Source organism: Anabas testudineus, chromosome 6 (assembly GCF_900324465.2).
Source record: "Anabas testudineus chromosome 6, fAnaTes1.2, whole genome shotgun sequence".
Classification (NCBI taxonomy): Eukaryota; Metazoa; Chordata; class Actinopteri; order Anabantiformes; family Anabantidae; genus Anabas; species Anabas testudineus.
In genome coordinates this window covers 81,035-85,672 of record NC_046615.1, presented here as the reverse complement: position 1 = coordinate 85,672, position 4,638 = coordinate 81,035, and positions in this window count along the sequence as shown.

Here is a 4,638-nt window from a genome sequence, read left to right as displayed (position 1 = left end):
TGCTGAGAGGGACAGAGCTGGTCTTCAGAGGCGGAGGGGAAAGAATGGGTGGGAGGGGCAATAGACTGCCAGAGGCAGATGATAGAGAGGGAGAGGGGAAAGGGAAGGGAGGGTTTGAGTTGCAAGAGCTGAGAGTTTGTTCATGACTAAATGTGTGCCTGAGATAGGTGTGTTGTGTCTGAAAGAGAGAGTGAGAGAGAGAGAGACACCCTTGAACAACTTCTACACTTCATCCTTCAATCTTAGCTACTCGCTGCTACTCAAATGAAATGAATAATATTTCTTTGATTTATAGCCAATGTCCACTTGTAGCACCAAACATTTACCCTATTTAGCATATCTTGATTAGCCTTCTCTGATTCAGCCAGAAGAGCAATATCAGCGGCATTTCACATATGTCTCGACCTACTTCTCTCAAGAAATGGGAGAAAAAGTCTTTGTGAATAATTACTTTTATATTTCTCACCCTTGATGTCCGTCTTTTAACCCAATGTATCGACAAGTATATACTGAACAATGCTGCAGACCTCAACTTAGCTACAGAGGAATATTATTTCATGTTAGGAGGGACCCACATGTTTTGTGAAGTTTCTGAAAGCACAGGTTTTCCAATTGTTTAAGAAGCAAGATTTTTATTGAGCCAGTGTGTTAATATTGTGATTGGGCTGTACATCCAGAGAGTAGACTGTGGATAAGCACTCGAACATCAAAAACCAAAAGTTGTATAATATTAGACAAAACCAGCGGTGTGCCAGCATCTCTTCTTGGGAGGCACAGAAAGGGGATTTATTTATTTTTTTGTTCGCTTGCTTTTTTTTTCAAATATTCCATTATCTTAGATTATTTAATTCTGTAGGATCTCTGGTTAATTTAAGTCCCAAGATATATGAAACCATCCCCCACCACTCTGAAAGGCAGTGACTTCATTAAACTGAGCCACCAGAGGCCCCAATTGATTGTGTAACCAGAGACCAAAATAGTTTATATAGTCTAACGTGATAGGGATAGAGAGTGTTGGGTTGGCCAAACAGCTAAGGAGGTCATCAGCGTACAGAGTCAGTAGTCTCAACATTACAGAAGTACGTTCCTGTAATGAACTCAGTTTGGTCAGGATGGATAATTTCTGCAATATGCCTTCTTAAATTGTTTCCTAGGACTTTTGTAACAACTTTTAGGTCATGATTGAGCAAGGTAATGGGTCTAGAGCTGCCAGGGTCTGTTTCATCTTTGCCTTCTTTTAGTAGAACACAAATGTTGGCATTGGTGAGCTTTGTTGTGAAAGTCCTACTTAAGGATATATCTGGAATCATTCTCAATAAAATAGGATTAGGTCCCAAAATGTCCTATAGAATTCTGGACCAAACTCATCTGGTCCAGCAGCCTTCCGAGTAGGGAAATTCCAACTCTTCTCTGGAAGCAGCACTTATCTGAGGCAGATCAAGCGATTAAAAAAATTCAAAATGTCTGTAAATGTTTAGCAAAGTGACAGGAAAATAATTGATATGGCCACTTACCAGAATAAATCTGCCAATTGGGTAAGGTTTTATTACATTAGTGGTAGGATTGCTACCCTCTATGTGGGAGACCATGCACTTAGTATGTGTACATAGTAAGTACAATACAGAGCCTTAATTTGTGATTGTGGTTAGCAGTAGCATAGTTTGGATGACTGGTAGTTCCCTTTCTGCAACTTTTGGTTGGGTTATCTCAGGAGCACCTGTCCTAATTGTTTGATGAATATAGTTGAGTATAAAGTTGATTGTTATACTTCATAGTATAATTCATACACTGTGCTCCTAGACTGATGCCCCTATACATAAAAGGAATAATGCTACACCTGTATTCTGTAATAGTCAAGTCCAAGGCGCTCTGAATTGCATCAGTTTGACATGGAAAGTAAAAGAAACTGGATATCAGATAAATGTAAGGGTTTATCCCTAGACCAGTTCACAAGTAGGACAGGGCAACCTACGTTTGGCAAAAAGACTTTTTAGAAATGTTAAGAGGCTCAGGTTATGATGAAGGAAAACAGGAAGGGTAAGTTTGTAGCTTGTGAACAGAGATTTCTGAGGGCTGTAGTTTGGCAGGTGAGTACAGAGCAGGAGAGCAGAGCAGTTGAGAATAAGTAGTAGGAAATCTGAGCAGGTATTCCAGGCAGGTGAGTACTGGCCCGAGGAGGGGAGCAAAACGAAGATGAATCAATGGGATTTGCAAGAGGGAATGGTCAAGGAAAGCGTGACTGGGTGACTGGGAGATCCAAAACTTTGTTCAAGGATACAATCCAAAATACGACATCTAACAATCCAGGTCACTGTTTACAGTATAAAAGTATTCACCCCCTTGGATGTTTGATCCTTTTATTGACATTATCAATCAATCATGGTCAATAAAAGTTGACTTTGACAAATAATATTTAGAAAAATATTTCAATAACATCAAAGTGAAAACAGGTTTCTACAAAGTAATGTCAATTAAAAAAAATATGTAAGGTGAAATCAGTGTTTACATTAATATTTACCCCCCATAGACAAATATTCTCATAAGTCATAGTTGCCCACTGAATAAGATTGCCTTATAGGATTTTCCTATATGTTTCAATTCAATTCAGTTTTATTTGTTCAGTGCCAAATCACAACATAAGTTAACTCAACGCAGTTTACAACGTAAGTTTTAAGACCTTACAGAGCATAATTGTATAAAAAATAATATAGAAAACCCAGCAATCCCATTTGAGCAAGCTTGAGGTAACAGTGCTCGCTTTAGAGGAAGAAACCTCCAGCAGAAACAGGCTCATAGTGGGCGGCCATCTGCCTCTACCAGTGGGGTGAGTGGAAAGAGTAAAGAGAAAAGAACAGTGGGCAACAAAAACAACAACAAGCAGCAAAAACATTAGGCAGGTCAACTGGATTCTGGAGATAAGGATAACTGCAGAAAAATACAGAGAGAGCAGGAGACAGAGAGAAGGAAGCACTATGTGAGAGAGAAGACACACAGTTAATGACATGCAGTGGTGGTATTTGAATGGATAGAGGAGATAGCATTCATCTTACCCTGTACCTTAACAAGACTTCCAGGGCCGGCTGCCCCACAGCATGATGCAATCACCACCGTGTTTCACAGAGGGCATGGTGTGTTTTGGTGTGTATCAAAAAACACTTTGGCCTCATCAGACCAAAGAACCCTCTAGCTAATATTTACTCCTAAAGTGTAAGCGTGCCTGGGTTTTGGTTTCAGTTTTATTTATCACAAGATTTTGTGGTTGCCCTGAACTGACATGAATTTGACTTGTGTTTTGCAGAGGGAAAACAAGAAAATTTAATATAACAAAAGAAATATGGAATGAATTGTTTAATCTTTTTAGTGTCTACTGTTTTTCACATGCCTATTGGCGAACTCAAGTTGTCATTTAACATGAGTTTTCTTCAACAGTGGCTTTCTCCTTGTCACTCTCCCATAAAGCTTTGACTGGTGAAGAACCTGGACAGCAGTTGTCGTATGTACAGTCTCTCCTATCTCAGTTGCTGAAGCTTGTAATTCTCTCAGAGTACTCATCGGTGTGTTAGTGGCCTCTCTCATTAGCCTCCTTCTTGCACGGTCACTCAGTTTGTGTGGATGTCCTGTTCTAGGCAGATTAAGATGTGCCATATTCCTTCCATTTCTTGATGATGGATTTCACTGAATGCTCATTGCCTTGGAGATTTTTTTTGTATCCACCCCCTGACTTATGCTTTTCAGTGACCTGTTCTGGCAGGCAAACTTACAAGCAAGGAAAACAAAGTCCAAAAAACTAAGGGCAAGGTCCAGGATGTAACAAAGTGGTAAAGAAGAGTAACAGTCCATGTACAAACAAACCATGTGCAACAGTCTAAGTGCAGAAATCAGTATACAGATAAGCATATGTAACAATCTGGCAACGAAAACGATGACTGAGGGGAACTATAAAGCAAAGGTGAACAGAGGTGAAACAAATCCATAATTAGGGTGCTGACGAGTGGACAGTGACGGTAGTCCAAATACGGGAAATAGGAAGTGGCTGTAGAGCAGAGCCACAGGAGTGAGACAAGGTGAAAACGGGGGAGACAGAAACAACACCAACTGAACAGGGACAAGGCAGGAACTGTGACAAGTTCTCCATAATGTGAATATTTGTAGAACTGAATCTGGAATTTTTTATATCCAAAGATCTGATGCATGTAGCTACAAATTCAGCAATAATCCATCACATTCTTCTCGCAGTTGGAAAAGACCTGTGATGTCCATCAAGTCAGCCTAATGAGCAACATCAGGAAGTGGTCACTGAAGAGTTTTGCCTGCAGCCCTCAAAATTGAGAAAAGGTTGAATCCTGAACTCCTGGGCTGTGTGTCTTAGATGTTGACCCTATAACATCAAACTGCCTCTTGATGGGGCAGTGAGAAACATCACTGCTCTAGGTCATGTAGTATGCTGATAGAGAACCTCTGACTCACAGGAAGTGGACACATAGCCACTGGTTTTCATTCCAGTTTAACTTCCAATTCTGGGCTTTTACTTTTTTCTCCTTCTGGTTTTTCCTTTCCCTCACTCCATCTAACTTTCCTCATTACCTTAATTGTTACCTGTGCCCTGCCTTGCCTTTATAACCAATAACTTGTGTCGAG